This window comes from Dermochelys coriacea, chromosome 2 (assembly GCF_009764565.3).
Source record: "Dermochelys coriacea isolate rDerCor1 chromosome 2, rDerCor1.pri.v4, whole genome shotgun sequence".
In the NCBI taxonomy this organism is placed as follows: domain Eukaryota; kingdom Metazoa; phylum Chordata; order Testudines; family Dermochelyidae; genus Dermochelys; species Dermochelys coriacea.
The window spans coordinates 140,150,708-140,173,788 of NC_050069.1; the positions used below are offsets into that span (position 1 = coordinate 140,150,708).

Here is a 23,081-nt window from a genome sequence, read left to right on the forward strand (position 1 = left end):
GATATAGTGGAGTCACAGTTTGGAAATTCTTCTCCCATCAGAGGCAGTGTTGCCCCATCTACTGGCAGAAAGGTTTGGAGTCACTTATATTCCACAGCCAGGCACTAGCTCCTATTCCGGCTCCCAGCTCACATTCTTCCTCGTAAGTCTTAATTTCACCACCCACTGAAAAGGTAGGAGGGACAGAAGTTTGGGGTAGCTGTGCTCCGCACAAGCCCAGAAAGGGAGAGAAACTTGGTGAGGTGAAGAAAAAAACAAACATTCACCATGTTCTAAAAAACTATAAATAAATATATTTTGCATGGTAAAACTGGCCATAGTATTTTTTGAAAAATAATAAAGTAATGTACTCTGTTGGTCAGTACCTTAATTTAGCTGATCGTTATCAAGGCACAGGCCTTTGTCTGTTTACTGTCTAAATAACTCTACCTTGCTGTTGTCATATCAAAGCACAAGACTCTCTGAAGTTCTTAGCTTAGCACCTCTTTTTTGCTGGGCTGATATCGAGGTGTGGGAGTCTATCATAGTTCTACTAAGTTGGTCTGATGTCAAATGACAGGTTACAGTGGGTTTGATGACTCAGCATTTCCAGCTTACTGGGCTGATGTCAAGAGTCAGGCCTCTGTTAGGTTAGGTTCGGATACTCTAGGTGACAGGTCTGATGCCAAGACAGGAGACTCTCAGAGGTCTAAGCTCCTAATAGCCTTTATGCAGTTTTGGCTCATCACCTCAAGCTTGCTGGGATAATTTCAAAGCACAGATTTCTATGATGTGTCTGGTTTTGCATCTGTAGTTTACTGAGCTGATGTCAGAGACCAGGACTTTGTGAACTCACCAGGTTTAGCAGCTTTAACATGCCAAGGCACATGCCTCTATTTTGTGAAAGGATGTCAGGGAACAGTCTTTTGTGAGATGTCTACCTTTCCAGGCTGTCGACAAGACTTAGGCCTTTACAAAGCAACTGACTCAGCACCCCTAAGTTCCTGGGTTCATATGAAAGCACAAGTCTCTGGAAGGTTACTGGCTATATGATATTCATATGGTAAATGGCATTTTTCATAGACCATTGAGTGCCTCACCTGCACTCTGGCCTCAAATCCAAAACATTAGAGCAACTTCTAATATTCCAAACCTCTGAGCAGCTTCAAACACCTGTCACTTCTTAATAAAAGCAGCCTGCCACAAAAATATTTTTCTTACCCTTTGTGACTCCAAAAGCCTAGAAATAAGAGCTTTATATCAGTGGAACAGAAAGATCCCCTGCTTTCCAATGGGACACACAGCAACTGTTTCTAGCCCTGGAAGTTCCTGAGATCACACCTAAAGTCACAAAATTATATATGGAAAAACTATTTCATATTGTAAGTATCTGAAACCTGGCTCTTAATATAGAAAGTGTTTAGCAACCTTAACTATAATTGTTATTACCTTATAATACATCATAGATGCTTGCAAGTTTATTAGTTATAATAACTTTTCTCTCCCTCATAGGCCTGCGCATTTGGATTCACAATATTCAGAAAAACTACACTATTCATAAAGTCTTTGGAGGATCAGGGCCTTAATCTTTACACATGTATGCACCTTCTCCACTTGGTATAACCAGAGAACCAATGGAATTAAGCTTCCCAGAGATTCCTGTAGTGTTCTCTGGAATCTAAATATATGTTATAAGAGATTAATTTTCTAGGCCTGGTTACCTTTGAGCAGTCCACTTGTTGAATCTACTGGTTGAATTGCTGTGATTTTGTGTCTATAGCTAAGCTGACAGAAATAATAACTCAATAATAATAACTCAAAAAAGGTAACTTCTCTCCTTCATGTTAGTAGAGTATTCACCTTGAAATGTAATTGTGACTGCTTGACTTCCAACACTGTTACCTAAATAAAAACGTTCGTGGCTGTCATGTTGGTTTTATATTACCTAATTTGAAAAAAAATATTTGCTTTAGTGGATAGGAAGACAAGGTTGAATTGGGAGTGTTTTCAATCAGATGGATAGCATTTTAACAGGGATTTGTTCCATGAGCTCTGTCAGTTTATTGTCGTGTATGGAGCATTTCCTTTCAGTTTGATGCTTTTTGCATATTGCAAACTGGCAAAAGTTTAGATTACCAACAAAAATGTGCATATCTTTTGATAAACTCACGGAGTGCCAGATCAGATATTTTACCTACTTAGTGGGGCAGCTGGAATTGACATACCCAAAGGCTGATAGTTGGGGTTTGTGAATTGAAGCTGCCCCTGTAAGCAGGTAAAATATCTGATCTGGCACTCTGTGAGTTTATCAAAAGATATGTACATTTTTGTTGGTAATCTAAAAGTAAAGTAGTGTGGCCTAGTGATTAGAGCAAGGAGCTTGGAGTCAGAAGATCCTGATTCTGCAGTTGGTTCTGTTACTGACTTGCTCTGGGTAATTTGGTAAGTCACATAAACTTTCTGTTCTTCTGTTTACCTGTTTGTAAAGCTGGAAAACTAAAACTGTATTCACAGAAGAGTTGGAAGGCTAATTAATGTTTGAGGTCTTTGGATGAAGGCTCTATTGAACTGCATAATATTACTACATTTCTAATTATTTTATTATTATTAGCAACCTTGCATTACATTTGAAAATGTGGCACACGGTGTTATCAAGTCTCTTCCACTGAAATCATTTGAAATCTCCTGGTAAAGACATTCAATGAAATGTACCTCAGTGAAAGAGAACAAAGTTTGGTAGTTTAGGGATTTCTTCCTTAGTGGAAAGGCTGCTTGTCTACCATCTCCTGATGGGGAAAGCACTTTAATTAGACCAGCTAGATGTTTTAGACATTTGCAGGTGGAACATGTGAACATATAATTGAAGGTTAATTAACTTCAACTAGCACTAGGTGTTCTTTGAGTCAAAATGAAAGGGAAAGACTAGGTAAGTTACCAACATATATATTTTTCGCTTTTTGGTACAGGTAGCTGGTAGAAGTAATATGTATTGAATTTTAAAACACAGGAGAATACTTTAGTCTAGATTCACAATGAGAATGTAAGCATTGGAACTAGAGCTGGGCAAAATGTTTTGGACAAATAATTTATTTAGTGAAAAATGCAGTTTTGATTGACCTGAAGGTATTCATGAATTTGGTCCAATAGTTTTGGGGAAAGTTTTTCAGAACCAGCAAAGTGTGTGTGTCCTCTTGTAACCTCTAACCCAATATGTGGGGCACTTGTCTAGAAGATAAGAGACCAAAGTTTGAATCCCCACTCTGGAGCAGGAACTTGAACTCAGATTGTATCCTTCCTAAATGACTAGCTGAACCACTAGGCTATTGTGAAGTGGAGAGGGTGCTCTTTATCTCTCCTATTGTTTCACTTTGTGTACTATAGAACCTCAGTGTTACAAAGACCAGAGTTACGAACTGACCAGTCAACCACATGTGCATTTGGAACTGGAAGTATGCAATCAGATTGCAGCAGAGACAAAAGAAAGTAAATACAGTACAGTACTGTGTTAAATGTAAACTACTAAAAATAGACAGGGAAGTTTAAAAAAGATTTGACAAGGTAAGGAAATGGTTTCTGTGCTTGTTTTATTTAAATTAAGAGGTAAAAAGCAGCTTTTTGATTCTGCATAGTACAGTTTCAAAACTATATTAAGTCAATGTTTAGTTGTAAACTTTTGAAAGAACAATCTTCATTTTTTGTTCAGAGTTACAAACATCCTCCATTCCGGAAGTGTTTGTAACTCTGAGGTTCTACTGTAAATTAATATTCAGTGAAGCAGGGGCTTGAATTTAAGTTTCTCCCTAAGCAACAGGCTAATTCTGCTTGTAGTTGCTTCTACTGAAACAAGGGCACTCATCTGGGAGATGGTTCAACCTGGATTCTGGTCTTTGCTTCAACTCAGGCAGACTGGGGATTTGAATCTGGGTCTCCTAACTCCTGGTGAGCACTTTTAATCACTGTGGCTTGGGTGAGGGTGGATGTAAAAGGGGCATCAACTCTTCCTTCTCCATCCTTTATGTGGCTTTAGACATGTTTTGAGCACAACTACCAGATTGGGTTCAACAGGCAAGATTGACAGGGGAACATTTAGAATCCCACTGGGGTTTAAGAGGTGTCCAGAATTAGATAGACATTTAAACACCTACAGGGCTAGGTGGCAGATGAGCAGGTGGTCTGTGAATGCCAGTGGTGACTAAATTTTGGATTTACAGGGTTAAGTCCCCCTGTGAATCTTGGTCTTTATTTCTGTTAAATTTCACTGAATGCAGATGTTAGGATATAGATATTCAGGCCTGTCTGTAAAGACCTATACTCTAAGAATTTTAGGTGTATTCCTATCACTTGGCTAGTTATAGAGGTATAAAAGAAAGACTCAAAGTCACTGTCTGCCGGCGTAAGGTCCTTCTCCTACTGTGACAGTCGGAGGCCCTGTGCTTAGGCTAAGGCCTTTGTCTAAGCAGCAGAGGCAGCCATAAACTGGGAAGCGACCGGTCACATCCTCACATTCCCACCTAGTCACATTGAAATAAGGTGCTATTGGGCTGTTAGGAACACAATCCTGTCCTGATAGTGCCTATCACCTCCAGAGAAAGGGAAGTGCCTAGAAGATGTAAAAGGAAACTTAGTCTGATAGCATCCTGTCTGCCAAGAATTCATCTATCAAAAGCTGGGATGCGAAATCCTCATTTCTGTGTTTGTTCTATCACTGTAGTCCCCATTTCCCTATTGTTTGTCTGTATAATCTCTGTCTGGTTCTGTGATTGTTCCTGTCTGCTGTATAATTAATTTTGCTGGGTGTAAGCTAATTAAGGTGGTGGGATATAATTGGTTACATAATCGTGTTACAATATGTTAGGACTGGTTAGTTAAATTTCAGGAAAATGATTAGTTAAGGTATAGCTAAGCAGAACTCAAGTTTTACTATAGAGTCTGCAGTCAGTCAGGAAGTGGGTGGGAAATGGGAACAGGGAATGGGGGTGGGGAAATTGGAATCAAGTTTGGCTAAGGGCAGGAATGGGAACAGGGACACAGGTGTAAGGCTCTGTGGTGTCAGAGCTGGGAAGGGGGACACTAAGAAAAGAAACTGGAATCATGCTTGCTGGAAGCTCACCCCAATAAACATTGAATTGTTTGCACCTTTGGACTTCGGGTATTGTTGCTCTCTGTTCATGCGAGAAGGACCAGGGAAGTAAGTGGGTGAAGGAGTAAGCCCCCTAACAGCAGAAACTGAACCAGGCAGGCTGGGACCAATGAAGGCTAGAGGTCTTGACTTTTCTGTGAAAATACTTTTGGTTTATTTTATCTTGTGGATTTTCTGAAGATGAATAATTTAGGAAGAATTTCACACTCTTTTCACAGAAGCTATTGATCAGCAAATGATTAGGAAGAGGAGGAATCAGGAGGAAAAAAAAACAGAAGCAGAACCAAAACAAAGAGAATAAACAAGTAGAGACAGATGAGGAAAAAAGGTAGAAGGGAGAAATAAGACAGAGGGAAAGGGGAAGAAAATTATAAAGAGAAGAAGGGAGAAAAAAAGGAAGCATGCGGAAACTACGTCAGGAAAACAGAAGCTGGAAAAATTCATGGGGAATTATATATACTGTGGTAGAAAAGAGTAGAATATTTGGCTGTAGTGTGCAGAACTGTTGGTTCCAGGTCCTGAATAGATTGTAATTACCTTTTATCCCCCATACTCATCTCCAAAACCAAAACTTTGTGTTCAAATGCCAATATACTGAGCCATCTATTTTCTTCAATCTTGGTAATAATCTGTCCCATTAGAAGTGCTGAAATGTGAACTATCTCCTGCTTGTGAAGGAATGTTTAAAAGAAATTTATTTACTGAAATGATCATTTTAATGTCTTTGAGGCAGGGACTTTTAATTATGTGCACCTAGAGCAGTGGGGTACCAATACTTACTTAGGATCTCCAACTACTACTACAAAACAAATGATGCTAGGCATAACTCCAAAGTATCCCCTCCTCCAGAAATAATACAATCTCCTTCTGTAAGACTTTTTCCCCAGCAAGCCTTTTTGGGGCTAGCCCTTTAGATTTAGTCGAACCAAGAATCTGCATCTCTAAAGCAGCCATTTTGTAATGGATGGCTGCATCTCCTTCCCTTCTTGTGGTGAGTATCTGTTGTGTGTTCTTCCTTTTTATTGTGAAGTTATATTTTCACATGAGTATCAGTGATTTTTACTGCATTTCCCAGGGTTGCAATCTTATATGGGGAATCTTTTGCATCAAAATAGTCTAGTAAAGACCTTGCATTTGTGTATGGTCCCAGTGTGGTTAAAGAAAGTTTGTAGTGGTTTGTCCTAATATTCCCATGTAGGATTGGGGCCAGGAGGCATATGTAGAAAGGTATAGTCTATCTTATGTCACTCCATATAGCCAAGAATTCTATTTTATTTGCAGTCTAGTTACTATTTTTCAGTTTTCAAAGCTTCTAAAGAAGAGTGTATGTGTGTGACATTCCTTACTAGTGAGAAACAGATAGCTCACGTACTATGATTGGCATGCACCTCAGTATCTGCAACTCGTTTGCTGCTCTATTAAAAACCAATTAACTTCAAAGGTAATCAGGTATTTAACTTATCTGTTGTTCAATGTAAAATGCTGGGAATGATAGCAGTGACTAACAGGCTTGCTGTCAACTGTTTAATTAATTTGAAAGTTATTCTTGTTTAATAAAAATTGTATGCATAATGTCAGCTATTTAAGACATGGTGACAAATGTGTAGCTCTGGAACAGCCTTTGGGAAGGTTTAGCTTGAAATCTGTTCAGCAGGCAGCTGAAAGGACAACCAGCGCCAAAAAGCACATGGTACAAAAAGTTTTAGTCTCTTGTTTCTAAAGTAACCTTCCTCAGAGGTTAATAGAAAAATCAAGGAAGGGAAAATTGTTTAACCAGCGTTGATTGGGAAAACCTGAGTCCATACTGGGGAGTATTTAACTACTCTATAAGGCCACACAGGCTAATCCTTGGCTTCTGTTATAAAACTATGTTTATGTGGCGGGAGGGGAGAAACTTATTTCTATTGTATAATAATTGAAATGGAGCCAAGTGACTAATTTTCAAAGAAAATATTTTTCCAATGAATTTATCTGCTCTTTGCATGACATATAATTTGCAATTTCTTCACATTTAATTTTTGTGGTATTTTCTCTTTAACCTTTTGGGATTGATTTATGATCTCTGTTAGCAGTCATTAGTTCCGCTGTGCTGATTAATTGTCACGTGGTATTGTTCCTGGTTCTCTGTCAGAATGAGTGCATAAGGACTTCCGGTGTGCATATTTGTATATATTTATGGCTATTAATCATCTGCATTGCACTCACAACTAAGGGCCTAAACTAAGGCCCCATTGTGCTACATACAGATAAATAGTGAGGGGGAAATGGATGCACAGGGATGAAATGATTTGCCTAAGATTACACATACAGCAGGGGTAGTCCTTTTCCCTATTGTTGGACACTCTTGCCTCTGTATGTTTCTGTCATACTCATAAGAATGGCCATACTGGGTCAGACCAAAGGTCCATCCAGGCCCGTATTCTGTATACTGACAGTGGTCAATGCCAGGTGCCCCCGAGGGTGTGAACCTAACAGGTAATGATCAAGTGATCTCTCTCCTGCCATCCATCTCCACCCTCTGACAAACAGAGGCTAGGGTCACCATTCCTTACCCATCCTGGCTAATAGCCATTAATGGACTTAACCATCATGAATTTATCCAGTTCTCTTTTAAACCCTGTTATAGTCTTAGCCTTCACAACTTCCTCAGGCAAGGAGTTCCACAGGTTGACTGTGTGCTATGTGAAGAAGAACTTCCTTTTATTTGTTTTAAACCTGCGGCCCATTAATTTCATTTGGTGGCCCCTAGTTCTTATATTATGGGAACAAGTAAATAACTTTTCCTTATTCACTTTCTCCACACCACTCATGATTTTATATACCTCTATCATATTCCCCCCCCATTAGTCTCCTCTTTTCCAAGCTGAAAAGTCAGCCTCTTTAATCTCTCCTCATATGGGACCCATTCCAAACCCCTAATCATTTTAGTTGCCCTCAGACATGCAATTTCAAAAACCTCTTTTTCCATTAACATTCAAGCTAATAAAATTCAGTCTCATGAATCTTTGCAGAAAGCAAACATCATGGTTTGAGTGAATATTCGTGTACTTTTTTCTTTATATTTGCCTAGTCTAATTGGGTGGCTTTCAGGATGACAATCTCTTGTCCAAACATGACTTTCTAAAAAGAAGTTTTTGGTAGTCAAATTCCAGTTTCAGGTGGAAGTCTGTCAAGCTAGGAGACCTGGAATGTACATGAGAATATCATTCAGATTGCAGCCTAGATCAGAGCTCTGTTTTCAGTCTTGAAATGGCTCCTTAACCATACAGAATGATTACTTAATGCTTGCATAATGTATTTCTATGCCTTTCACTTCTACTTTGGTGATTTTCTGCTATGGGATTACTTTTGTGACAGAATTTTCAGGATCTGGTCCTATGTTTTGCAAAGAAAAAAGTGAGCAAGTCCAATATTATTCCTAGTAATAAAAAAATGCTCTACATTTCACTTAAATATAGTGAACAAGCAATGATTTGCAAAATTAATAAATTTTGAGTAGACAATAAAATTAGGTTAAACAAGCTTCCCAGTGTTACATTAATCAAGTCACACACAGGAATAGCCTGATGAAGTGAGATTTCTACAGTATATTATTATGTATAGATTTTTTTGTGGCACTCAATGTTCCTATGAATAAAGATTAAGTTGAAACATAAAATGACCTTGTAAGCAGATACAGGGGCACAAAGTGTGCGTGCGTGTGTGTGTGGGGGGGGAGGGATGGCACAGTGGCCCCAGCCCCCTTGGCTGGCTCTGAGCAGACACCCCGCAGCCACCACCTCCTCTCCCAGCCAATCCTGAGACAGTAGTTCAGGCTCAGCATGGTCCAATGTATCTTTCCCTGGCTGCAGTGCTGCAGACCTGCCTGTGGCTGGTTCTGCCCTCTGTGAGCATTTCTGAGCTGTGCCCAGAGGGCACCCTGCACCCCACTGTTGCCTTCATCCTGGGGCAGGTGCTCTACAGGAGAGGGGACCTTTCTGTGGGCCCCCTCCTTAAGAAAATTCTGGTTGCACCCCTGAGCAGATATAGCATATTATAACTCTTCTGTATTAAGTGTCAGAGAGCTAGCTGTGTTCGTCTGGATCTTTAAAAGTGCCAAAGAGTCCTGTGGGACCTTGTAGACTCACAGACGTATTGGAACATACGCTTTCGTGGGTGAATACCCATGTTCCACGTCTGAGTCTATAAGGTGCCACAGGACTCTTTGCCTCTTCTGTATTACTTATTCTCCTCTGTCCCACTAATTTCCCTCTCGACACACAGCTGAGAGGAATTTGCTAACAGCCAGCAATGATTTGCATTTGGCCATTTGCAAGGACTGATAGATGTTGAGACTGTGAGGTGTGCCCCCTTCTCTTAATAGTTCTGCTGGAAGATGCAGAAAAGGTGCTTTTGCAGCAGCTGCTATAGCAATGGTAGGTTGACAGAGGGCTAAAACTTTTGACAACTCTTCACATTTTCGAGAGGGCCTGTGAAATAATTTCTCAGCATCCCCACAGCTATGTTTAAGTCCTATGTACTCTGATGGCACTACTGACCTCAGGGCCAGTTTAAGGATTATGTAGAGGATTAGTGAGGGAGGGTTTTTGTTTGGTGGGGGGAGGGAAGATACATCCCAATTTAAATGACTAACTCAGTGTAGGAGGAGCTGGGAGCTGTTTCATGTACTGTAACAACATGGAAGGACTCCATGCTTGTAAAATTAAATTGGATCTTCATTAAGAAAACAATTTAGAGAGATGGTGCAACTCTAGCTGGCATTTTAGCCATGTTCAGATGCATGGGCTTCCTGGTGCCTTCTTCAAACTCTTCCCTCCTGCAACCTGTGCTCCTCCGTCCAAGTTCCCTGCAGGTTTTAGAGGTTAACCTTCTTTGGCACTTACTCCTTGAGACCTGGCCAACCTTGGACTATGAATTGTTGTACTGCCTTTAGCACCCCTACCTGTTTTGTACTTTGCTGTGTTGCCTGAAGCTGCCCATCGGATATATGAAACTATTGATGCATGTTGATAGAAACTATCTCCTGCTCTACAGAGCCATTTGTGTTGTACTCTGTAAGGAATGCCCTGCTCAGTGGATTTGCCACCAGCATTGCCTTTCCTGAGCAGTAACTTCTTCTTACATTATGGTGCTGGAATCTCAATAACATGCATTGGAATCACTTGGGTGTATTCAGCCGTGGCTTCTTCATCTGCACATCTACCTGATAGAATCATTGCATTCCAAAGAGCACAGCCAGTATCTCTTTTTCTACCTGAGCATGTCCCCTTCCTGTCTGTGTCAAGGATCTGCTAGTAAATGCTATGGGCCGCTGGCTTTGCATCAGTGCTACTACTAGCCCCCCTTCCAAAATCCATGCAGATTGCTGCAGTAGCAACTCTTATTTAGGTTGCTGAACGCTTTCCATTTTAAAGGATCATTTATACCTGTTCTTTAAAAAGCTGTTACTTCTTTTGTTTGAAGCAGACGTTTGACACTTGGTGAAATGCCTTCAGACTACAGTAGTGTCTTGTCTTCCATGAAATTTCATTTAGCCTTTGCTCATTGTGACACTCTGTACCTCAAAATAGCACCCTGGAACCCCCATATTCACTACTGTGGTATGATTATATGTTTTGTACAATGCATGCCTTGTGAGGTATCATTTAAGAAGTCTAGATCTGTTGAACATTTGTGTCCTGTTGCATTCTATATACTATCATTTTATATGAAGTATTGCTATATGTTTCTTTCTGATATATGTAGTAAGTCGGAGGCTAGCTGTGGGCATTTTTCAGTGGCAACAAAGGAGCAACTAATAAGACAGATTTAAATCAGGACCAGAATCCCCTCTCCCAGCAACTCCTCAGAGTGGGCACGTACACAATGAGGGCTGCCTAACCCTCCATGTAGCACCTGGAGAAAAGTATAAATGAGGGTTGATATCACCACTTGGCCTCTCACCTCCCCCATCTCAACCCCTGGAAGAGCATTTGGAAGACAAAGACTTTGTACTGGGGAGTTTGGTTCCAAGCTGAGAGGGAATTCAGTCTGTGTATAAACTGCCTGGAATATCCAGTGGGGTGAGAAAAGCTGTTTGATTCAAATCTTGGTTAGTCTCTTAAAGTTAGAATTTGGACTGTGATTCTATTTTCATTTCTTATGTAACCAACTTTGACCTCTGTGTCTAATACTTTATAATCACTTCAAATCTATCTTTCTGTACTTAAAACATGGAAATAAGTTTATTATCCTTTCCAGTGATTTTTGTTTAAGTGCGTTGGGAATCTGCTCAGATTACAAAAGCTGGTGCATATCCCCTATCCTTTGATGAAGGGGTGAACTAATTAATTAGCTTGCACTGTTCAAGAGAAGATCTTGAACAGTGTATGGCAGTATATTTCAGGGGAGGGAGGAAGCTTGGGAGATTTGCTGCTGTTTTCCTGCATATAGTTCATGAGTGAGTGAGAGCATTCATGCAATTTAGCTGGGTGTGCCTCTGCATGCTAATGGCTGAGTGATAACAATGCTTGGAGGGGTTTGCTGCTTGTCAGTAGCAAAGCGTTGTGAGAGACAGCACAGGGTAAAGGGGGCACAGCCATCTAACAGCTCTATGTTGTGCCCTGGGGATCCTGTCACACTAAGATATAAAAGGGTTTAAATTGCCATTTTTCCTTCTCTCATTTCTGTTCCTCAACACCATTTTGGAAACTGGACAATATAATATACATTACTCACAAATATTCCAAAGTGCTGGGCTCATGCCACCACCAGAGTAGAAGCAGACGCTGTAGTGAGACCATCTGGGAGCTACCAGAACTGCTATTGCGTAGGAATGAGAGGGGTATGCCCAGTGTTGAAACAAGAGCAAGAGTAGGCTCCTTTGCACCCAGCATTGGACCCCTACAGCCCATTGCCTTCTAAGGAAATGCCAGATTTACAGTTGCCTATGAAGCTTTACTTTTGTTCTACTTACACATTTATTACGATTAGAGCTCTACAAATAATGACTTTTTGGTTAGTTGACCGTACCAAAATTTTTGGGTCAAAGTGAAGCAAAATGTTTTTGAACTCTCTGGTGAACCAAAAAGTCAAAGAAAAAAAACAGTTTGGGGATTAATGAAACATTCTGTTTGACGTACAGTTTGGGTTTTTTTTTTCAGTTTTTATTTAAAAAAAATGAAATTTAGGAGAAAAAAAGCCATTTGATATTTTTGGGGAAAAAAAACTTCTCAAAACTATTTGGCAAATCAACACACATTGCAAAATCTTTCATTTGACTTGAATCTACATTTTTTGGCAACACTCTTTTGTCCACATTTTTTTTCCCCAAGTGTAGTGGCAATAATGTTTTACATATGTAATCGCATACTCTTGTTTTCTACGGGATCCTTGTCTTATTCAGTGCACAAGATGAATGCACATAGCAGAACAATTGAGTGTGTGTGGGACACTGTGGGATTTCCTTACCTTCAAGTGTTTGATTTTGTAACCTATATAACATGGGGGTGGGTATGTGTAATTTTAAATCGGAAGTGTAGTGTGATGTAAACTTACTGTGTGCGTGTGCGCGCATGCACATGCATAAGCATCTGTCTGTCAGGTCACTCTAGCCTCCTGCTGGAGAAATGGAGCCCAACTGGATGCTTCTTCAACCCTAGAGACCAGTTTGTTTGATGTCAATTTACAGTTTCCAGGCTATGTTCACATGGAAATGGGTTATAGACTTTTTTTTTCCTCTTGAGTCTGAATTCTTGTTCACTAGGACCAAAGCCTGGCTCTGTAACAGGACTTGTTACTTGATTAATCATTCAGTCCTTAACTAATTATTTCGTTAATTTGCCCCATGTTGGGTTGCTTACCAAGTGCCCAGTGGTGAGTCAGCCTAAGGCTATAACTCTCCCTGAAGGTAGTGTGTCCTGTGAGTGTTCAACCTTATGAAAACCAGGCCACATTCAGCTTTTGCTGTGTCCTGTTTTATTTTTTAACACCTTTTGTATTGACCACAACAGAAAAAATTCTTCACAAATAGAGCTTTTTCTCAGTTTCTCAGTTTCCTTGCAAAACTCTATCAAAACCACATCTAACACACAAGCATTACTTTCCCTCTACTATCAGAATAGCCAAACATGTATGAATAAATCATAGCTTCCGTTTCTGGAGAGTGACCCTGAAATAAAGCACTTTTGGAGGAGGAGCGTGGGGAGTTGTGCTTCATCTTAGAATTCAGAATAATTACAGTGAAGATATCACCCACAACATTCTTCACACTTGCACACCACTGTAAAACAGTGACAGAAAAAGGGTTAATTCCCAGACCAAATGAAATTTTAATTAAACAATTTGAGAATGTGGATTTAGATCTATTGACTGTATGTGAAACTGCTGTGTTGCTATCAATTTTTTCAGGCATCCTGCCACTGTATATTGTCAGTTTCACATAGATTTACATGTCTGAACATGGAAAGCAGGAAGGCACTGATCTGAGTTTACAGGAGATTATACTGGTAATGATTTAGAATCTATTTAGTCAGCAGTAATTAAATTATAGTCATTAGGAGCTACATTCCTTCTGTTAGATGCATCATACAGTTACAAGCAATATAGACCCATACTGTCCTGGGATGATATTGGGAATCACTCCTTGAATTTCTCAGGATGAAGGAAAGCACTCCTGCTACATTTATTTATGGAGTACAAGCCTGTTGCTCCTTCAAGCTGGGGCTGCACTGCAGGCTGGTGTGGAGCCATGGCCCCATCTCTTCCTTTCTTGTGGGTGGACACTTTGCACACCCTGGGCCATAGGAGGGACAGAGCAGTAGTGCAAGAACTGGGCCATGTAAGGACAGCAGAAGGCTTCACACTCCACTACACAGCACTTTCTTGAAAGAGCCATGCAGACTCTGTGCTTAACTTAGTTTTTCATCTGCTTTAATCTAAGGGGGGGAATAAAAGTTAAAGCTACAGTATTCATTTTGCTCCTTTGAAAGCAAGTGACTTAAAATCTTATGAGAAAATACAAATAGATCTTGAATAGAAACTTATTTATATCACCCAAATTCTTTTTAAAGTTAAGTTGCACTTAATAGAGCTATCAGCCAAACTACTAGGTTTAATCGTCCTGTCATAGGAACATAAACTATAAACCCTGTGAAATCTGCACATGCACCAATGAGGTATCTGCACTACAGCAATGGGGGAACAGGCTAACTAACTGTTTGAAATAACTCAAACCACTCTCTGCCTTAACTTGGTTTCCTGTAAATCTTCAGGAATGAACACATACATCACCACAAAGTACAGACAAACCCACATTTTCCTCTAATACATTTTCAAGATCATGTACTATCTAGAGTTCTTTGTTATGGAACAAATACAGATTTACTAAACATAAGAGCCACAAATTGAGCACCCAGTATCTTAGGCCTTGTCTACATTCAAAGTTTTGTCAGAGTAGCTACACCAGGGGAAAAAAAACCTCCTAATGTAGACAGTTATACTAGCAAAAAGTACTTTTGCTGGTTGTCACACTGACAGTGGAGCTACAGCTTTGTCTCTTTTCTGGTCTTTAAGAGCCCCCTCTGATGCAAGACTTAGTGTCTATTTTCTTGGATTGAATTTGCAATTATCACCTTCTTGGACCAGGCCCTGGGCCACAGTACTCTGTGTGTCAACCATTCTTATCCAGCAGGTCAGATTGAGTTCAGCACCTGTGATTCTTCCCTTCTGACATCTGTGACTAGTGGAGTGGATGGGAAATGTAATGATGAAATGAAATGTTAAGTGGAGGGTAGCAATGAAATGGACAAGAACTGTGTCAATTTCACCCACCAACTAGCAGGCTCCTAGGTGCATATTTTATTGCAGAAACACCAGGTATTGGTGTGTCCAAAAGAAAGATTGTATGGAATTTCTGGTTTGTGGTAAATTTAGAAAAAACTTGGGTTTGTTCTTATTTGGAAAAGACACAAATATTAAAATATCAAAATTCCCCCCCAAAAAAGACATCCCTGAGTTTTGGACAGTTCTAGTAATCATTGGTCAGACAGCCTTAGCATAAAAGTACTGTTTGTTTTACCAGTAGGAATAAAGTTTTCAGGAAAAAAAAGGAGAGGATTTTAAAACACCAGCCTGCACATGTCTGTTTTACCTGAAAGGCTCACCCATGCCCTGATCGCCTACATAGGCCTACTTTCTTCAGCACTGTGGTGTCTCAGCCTGGTGCTCCCAAACAACTATTTCTGCTTCCTGCTATAGTTCTTTTGTTTTTCCGTGCTTTGGCACGTCAGTTCAAAACCAAAAAATCAAGGATTGAGCCTGAGACCCCAGGCACTGGTGTTGTCTGTTGTTAACTCACATGTTTGCTGAGGGTTGGCTTATATTGTGCCATTCTCCTTCTCCTGACCTGTTTCCCCCCGCCCCCAGGCAGATTCCTGTTGAGTTACCAATATTGTCAGAGAAAACACCCTAACAGCCCAGCTAACATTCAGTATTTATAAATTTTCACAGAGCAGCTCCAAATCAGTCACATTGGTGGAGCTTATGCTGATTCAGCAAGAGAAATAAACTATATAAGCACAAGCACACTTTTATAATGGCATTCACATAGGGGATTTCAAGGATGGGTCTCTCTCAATTGCTCTAGAAGCTCTTCCAGTTTCTATACATAATACTCATTGGGCCACAGACCGAGAAAATGCCTCTTTGGTGTGATGAAAGTACTCAACCATTGGGGGGATCCTACTTTGGGTTGACAGAAATCCATCCCAGAATAGCCTATAGCCCCGTGGTTACAGCTCTCATTTACAACATAGGAGGCCCAAGTTCAAGACCCTGTTCTGAATTCAGCAGAATGGGAACCTGAACTGAAGTTTCCCACACGCCTGGTGAGTACTCAAATCATAGGACTATAGGCTATAAGAGGAGGTGGGGAGATGCCACCATCAACTATTTTTCCTCTTAACTAATCAGCATCTTCAAATTAAACTCAGTTTTGTTTGACCACAAACTGCATTTTTCAGCAACTAAATAATTTGTCTGAAAAATTTCACCCATCTTTATCAGATGCTTCCCCCTGAGAGCAGCAGAGCTGAGGTTGGACAGAATAGGGGCTCTCCCTACAAACATACTTTCAGGTAGGGGTACTGTGTTACAACACACACACAAAAAGTATCATACATTCTCCTCCTCCCACCAGCACAATCAGGGAGCCCTGGAAGAATACAATGCCTCCTGTAGGTCCTACAAGTTCAATACACTTGGCTGCCCCCTTTCCCAGGGGCTTTGGTGCAAATGGCACAATTCAGTCACATTTTCCACTCAAATTTCTTTTTGATATGCACATGCACATAGCCTGAAGAACAATGGGAGACAGTTTGAAAATGAAAAAAAAACCCTATAATCATGAGTTTAAAAATAGTGACCATGCTCTAGGTTTTTTCTTAATCTGTTATAGCCCAGAAAAAAATTAAAGTAATCTAGGAATTGCAGTACCAGATTAAACCACCAATTACTTTTTCTGACCGCTGAATCAGCTGCGGCTGATTCAGAAGATGCAAGAAACCCTGCTGTCTGCAGACTAGATCATCTGTTCCCAATTCCTAATATTTAGAAACTGCTTTAAACCCTGAAGCTTAATTCCTTCTAAAATCCTTTAACTTTACTGTTGTTATTGTTAATAGCCATATTAATGTCCAGTCCCTCTTCAACCTTCACCAGACTATCAAAAGGCACATGTTTTGTTCTAATTGCTATTTCTTCGCTAGATTTCAAGTTCCTACTTCAACCAGCAGAGATACTAGAACAGTTTTATAAAGAAGTAGCACACACTGATTTATAATCACCAAAGGATACTTTATTTACATTTGAAAATAACAACCATATTTGAAACTTTACAAATCAAACTGTGTGAGAAAACTTTATACACCAAACAGTTTAGTCTCTACCTATGCTTTGGCAGAGACTAAACATGGAAAATATCAGCCTGAAAGATGAAAAGTTGACAACTTAAAAGGCCCTATACAACAGAAATATTTAATTAGCTACAATGTACAGCTATAAAATCAAAAGTGGTTATTAGAATTTGCATTGTATGAAAAAAACGTGATAAACCATTTGTGGTATATTCGTTCAAATCTTGTAAGTATGTGCATATGACCCCACTAAAGTCTCATATTTCTGTTGATATCTTAATAATATTCCTGTAAAAAAAACTCTGTATAAATAAAAAAAATCCAGACAAAACAAGTTGAATTTCTTTTTAATAAATCAATACATTTGCCTTAGAAATCAATGTATAAAATTCAGGCTGAAAGTTGTAAGTTCCAGAAAGTTGTAAGTGACTGAAAGCACAAGGGTTAAGAATGGAAATCATTATGCAAACTTTATCTATACTTCTAATGCGTGCACACACACCCCACAGAAGAGCATATTTAATTTACTTCTATGTAATGAGTTAGTTATGCTTGAGTTACAATAGAATTCCTCTGAAATATTTGTTATACAGAATTTTACAGACTAGTCCACGAGAAAATAACCCATATTCGGTTATTGTGAAAGGGACAGACAATATATTTCATGATGTATACAGGACCAAGATTCAAACGTAGATCCATATTGCTGAGTGTTTGACAGCTCTTGAGTAAGTATGGCTTTGAGTGATGTTAGTAAGTGCATCATTCCCTGAAACATCTCTAAAGTTTTGTCAGACTTAAACAGAGAAGCAAATTCTGGTATCTTTCTCTCTGCTTTCACTTTTCATTTTTAGCCCTACTTCATGATGTTCAAATAATACTGAGTTTGAAGGTTGTTTTCTTAAGCTTGAGAATGCTTTTTACCTTTTTCTTCTTTCCTAGATTTGTCAGGGAATCTCTATGACATGAATCCATCTTGTTAAAGAGTTTCTGATGAACAGATGGTGATAACGCAGTGTTTATATTCTGTTGCTCTCAATGACCCTGTGTAAAAACTCCCTGCCATCTTCTCAATCCCTGCTGTCCTCAGATCCTATAAAATGAAAATGGCAAAATATAGTGGCATTGACAAATGCAGGAATATGATTGGTCACTACATTTTCCATACTACAGTGAAATCACACATTTTAAATTTGTGATTCTATTAAAAATACTATACTAAAATATGGGGTTACATTAAAAACCATACCAACACTAGTAATAACCAGCTTCTTTAATGCAAGTACTAGAATAATTAAAATCAAAATATGTAGAATTGATTTACAGGTCCCAAATTAATCAGATGTAGCAGAAGTAAAATCTCTGCTTTTTGGAATCTCTGATTTCTGGGAGAGCAGGTGGTGTTCTCTTTGATCCATCCAGTCAAGGGTAGGGACCCAGGCAGAGACAGATGTATCCTAGAGGTGAATGCCTGGCTGTGAGGATGGTGTCGCCAGGAGGGCTTTGGCTTTTACTTTGGCTTCAACACAGGACACTCTTCTAGGAGGAAGGACTGCTAAGTGGAGATGGGGTCCACCTATTGAGAAAGGGGAAAAGCCTATTTCGAAACAGAGTGGCTAACCTAATGAGGAGGGCTTTAAATTAGGTTTGAAGGGGGCAGGTGACTAAAGGCCACAGGAAGTAAAAAAAGCATGGAGACCTGAGAGAAGGCTCGTAATTTGTGGGGATCATGGGCTGTTATAGCAGGGATAAAGGAGAGACAAGACAGAACTGGGGGGGGGATCAAATCAGTATCTTAGATGTCTGCATACTAATGCAAGAAGTGTGGGGAATAAGCAGGAAGAACTCAAAATGCTAACGTACACACACACACACAACTATGACAGTTGACATCACAGATGGGATAACACACATGACTGGAATATTGGTGTAGAAGGGTACAACTTGCTCAGGAAGGACAGTCAGGGAAAAAAAGGAGGATGTGTTGCCTTGTATATTAAAAATGTATACACTTGGACTGAGGTTGAGATGGAAATAGGAGACAGTTGTTGAAAGTCTCTGAATAAGGATAAAAGGGGTAGAAAACAAGGGTGATGTCATGATAGGGGGTCTACTACAGACCACCTAACCAGGAAGAAGAGGGGGATGAGGCTTTTTTTTAAGACAACTAACAAAATCATCCAGAGCACAGGACTTGGTGGCGATGGGCGACTTCAACTATCCAGATATCTGCTGGGAAAATAACCCAGCAGGACACAGGTTATCCAACAAGTTCGTGGAATGTATCGGAGACAATTTCATAAGGTGGAGAAAGCTAGTAGGGGAGAGGCTGTTCTAGATTTGATTTTGACAAATAGCGGGGAACTGGCTGAGAGTTTGAAAGTGGAAGGCGAAACTGGTCATGAAATGGTAGAGTTCATGATTTTGAGGAATGAGAGGAGGGAGAAGAGCCAAATAAAAAGACAATGGATTTCAAGGCAGACTTCAGTCAACTCAGGGAGTTGGTAGGTAAGATCTCATGGGAAGCAAGTCTAACGGGAAAACAACTGAAGAGAGTTGACAGTTTTTTAAGGAGATATTATTAAGGTCACAAGAGCAAACTATACCACTGCGGAGGAAAGATAGGAACTATGGAAAGAGACCACCCTGGATTAACCAGGAGATCTTCAATGATCTGTAACTCAAAACAGAGTCCTACAAAAAGTGGAAACTAGGTCAAATTACAAAGGATAAATATTAACAAATAACACAATTTATTTGTAGGGACAAAATTAGAAAGGCCAAGGCACAAAACGAGATCAAACTAGTTAGAGACATAAAGGGTAACAAGAAAACATTCTACAAATACATTAGATGCAAGAGGAAGACCAAGTACAGGGTAGGCCCATTACTCAATGACATGGGGGAGGGGGAAAACAATAACAGAAAATGTGTAAATTACTGAGACAAGTTAGATGTCTTCAAGTCACCAAGGACTGATGAAATGCACCCTAGAGTACTCAAGGAGCTGAATGAGGAGATATCTGAGCCATTAGCAATTATCTTTGAAAAGTCATGGAAGATGGGACAGATTCCAGAAGACTGGAAAAGGGAAAAGATATTGCCAAACTATAAAAAGGGAAATATGGGCAATCTGAGGAATTACAGACTAGTCATCTTAACTTCTGTACCCAGAAAGAAAAGGGAGCAAATAATAAAGCAATCAATTTGCAAACCTCTAGAAGATAATAAGGTGATAAGTAACAGTCAACATGGATTTGTCAAGAACAAATAGTGTCAAACCAACCTAATAGCTTTCTTTGTCAGGGTAATAAGCCTTGTGGATGGGGGGAAGTGGTAGATTGTGGTATATCTTTAATTTAGTAAAGCTTTTGATGCTGTCTCACATGACCTTCTCATAAAGAAAGTAGGGAAATGCAACTTAGATGGAGCTACCATAAGGTGGGTGCAAAGCTGGTGGCTGGAAAACCATCCTCAGAGAGCAGTTATCAGTGGTTCACAGTCATACTGGAAGGTCATACAGAGTGGGGTCTGGAAGGGATCAGTTTTGGGTCCGGTTCTCTTCAATATCTTCATCAATTAAGTTTAAAGTTTGCGAGCGATACCAAGCTGGGAGGGGTTGCAAGTGCTTTGGAGGATAGGATTAAAATTCAAAGTGATCTGGACAAACTGGAGAAATGATCTGAAGTAAAGAGGGTGAAATTCAATACTGAAAAATGCAAAGTACTCCACTTAGGAAGGAATAATCATTTGCACACATACAAAATGGGAAATGACCGCCAAAGAAGGAGTACTGCAGAAAGGGATATGCAGAAAGGAAAGCTAAATATGAGTCAACATTGTAACACTGTTGCAAAAAAGCAGCAAACATAATTCTGGGATGTATTAGCAGGAGTGTTGTAAGGAAGACACAAGAAATAATTCTTCTGCTCTACTCTGCGCTGATTAGGCCCTAACTGGAGTACTGTGTCCAGTTCTGGGTGCCATGTTTCAGGAAAGACGTGTACAGATTGGAGAAAGTCCAGAGAATAGCAACAAAAATGATTAAATGTCTAGAAAATAGGACCTATGAGGGAAGATTGAAAAAATTAGGTTTGTTCAGTCTGGAAAAGAGAAGACTGAGAAGGGACATGGTAACAATTTTCAAGTACATAAAAGGTTGTTACAAGGAGTATGGAGAAGAATTGTTTCTCTTAACCTCTGAGGATAGGACAAGAAGCAATGGGCTTAAATTACAGCAAGGGAGTTTGAGGTTGGACATTAGGAAAAACTTCTTAACTGTCAGGTGGTTAAGCACTGGAATAAATTGCCTAGGGCAGTGGTGGGCAACCTGTGGCTGCGGCCCATCTGGGCAAGCCACTGGCGGGCAACCAGACCATTTGTTTACATTTCTATGGCTGCCCACAGCTCCCAGTGCCTATGGTTCACAGTTTCCAGGCAATGGGAGCTGTGGGAAGCGGCGGTTTGCCCTGACAGGCCGCAGGTTGCCCACCGCTGGTCTAGGGAGATTGTGGCATCTCCATCATTGGAGATTTTTAAGAGCGGATTTGACAAACACCTGTCAGGGATGGCCTAGATAAGACTTAGTCCTTTCATGAGTGCAGGGGACTGGACTAGTTGACCTCTCAAGGTCCCTTGCAGCCCTATGATTATATCCTAGGGTTTGATCCAATTTCTCATGAGATAGACAAAAGATTTAACTGGGACCTGAGAACCTTCTCTTCCAGTTGTTCATTACATTGTGGGGCATTCAGATCCAGGAGGAATGTGTACTGGAAATATGCACAACACAGATTTATTGTTCCAGTTGTCTGTTAGCTTCTCTATTTCCTCATATAGTGGAACACTCAAACATTCAGAATCATCTCTACAAATATTTTTAGAATTTTTTTCCCCTCTTCTACATACTGTGGCAAATTGCCGGCACTACTTTGATGGGTCTCGCACTTTCTCTTCTTGGGGAGGGTTCAGGGCACCGTTTCTCGCCCTTGAACTGGGGTATTAACTGCCCCACTAGTGTCCTAGATGAGGGGAGTGGAGAGGGAGGGACTCAGGCTGACCCTCTACTCCAGGTCCCTGCCCAGGGGCCTTAGGGTTAGCAGTCAACCACTTGAACTAGCGGTTCCTTCCCCTAGACTAATTCCCTCTCCTGCCCTTCAGCTTGTGGGGCTTCCTGCCCTCCCTCTGCACAAACCAGGTGTCCCTTTACCTAGGGTCTTGATCTTCTTAGCCCACCACAGCACTTCTCCAAACTCTCCACTGCTTCCCTCCAAACTGCTCTCTGCTCCAGCACCAATCCAATCTACTTCAACTCCTCCAAACTACCCTCTACTCCAACATCAGTCAACTCTGCTTCAACTCCTTCTCTTGTCTGATTGAAGCACAGGGTTTTTATCAGGTAATTGGCTTCAGGTGCTTTAATTAATCTATAGCAAACTTTCTTCCCTCTACAGGGAATAAGCTTCCCTTCTAACACTCTCCTGCTGCCCTCTGGCCATGCTGTATCACAATACACTATGTGGTACTTAATTTAATTCCTGGTTTGTGTTACTTCAGCTTAACCCTTTTATTGTCTGAGTGCATGTTAACCATTAATAAAGCATGTTACATTCCCTGTCTGTAAAATGGACATAATGATACTGGCCTTCATTGTAAAGCACTTGGAGATCAGCTGATGAAAATCATATATAAGAACTAAGAATGGCCATACTGGGTCAGACTAAAGGTCCATCTAACCCAGTATCCTGTCTTCCAACAGTAGCCAATGCCAGGTGACCTAGAGGGAATTAACAGAACAGGTAATCATCAAGTGATCCATTCCCTGTCGCTCATCTCCAGCTTCTGGCAAACAGAGGCTAGGGACTTCATTACTGCCCATCTTGGCTAATAGGCATCCTCCATGAATTTATCTAGTTATTTTTTTCAACCCTGTTATAGTCTTGGCCTTCACAACATCTTCTGGCAAAGAGTTGCACAGGTTGACTGTGCACTGTGTGAAGAAATGCTTCATTTTGTTTAAAGAAAAGGAGGACTTGTGGTAGCTTAGAGACTAACAAATTTATTATAGCATA

The 23,081-nt window shown here is 40.3% G+C and overlaps 1 long non-coding RNA gene across 1 annotated transcript; it reads right to left on the bottom strand.

The window, feature by feature from the left end:
* Positions 1–995: 995 nt before the first annotated feature.
* Positions 996–20,145, bottom strand: LOC122458511. The gene is made up of 4 exons (XR_006278552.1): positions 19,952–20,145; positions 14,756–14,761; positions 2,477–2,481; positions 996–1,007 (listed from the first exon to the last, which is right to left on the bottom strand). It is a non-coding gene; the product is annotated as an uncharacterized LOC122458511 (long non-coding RNA).
* Positions 20,146–23,081: the final 2,936 nt, after the last annotated feature.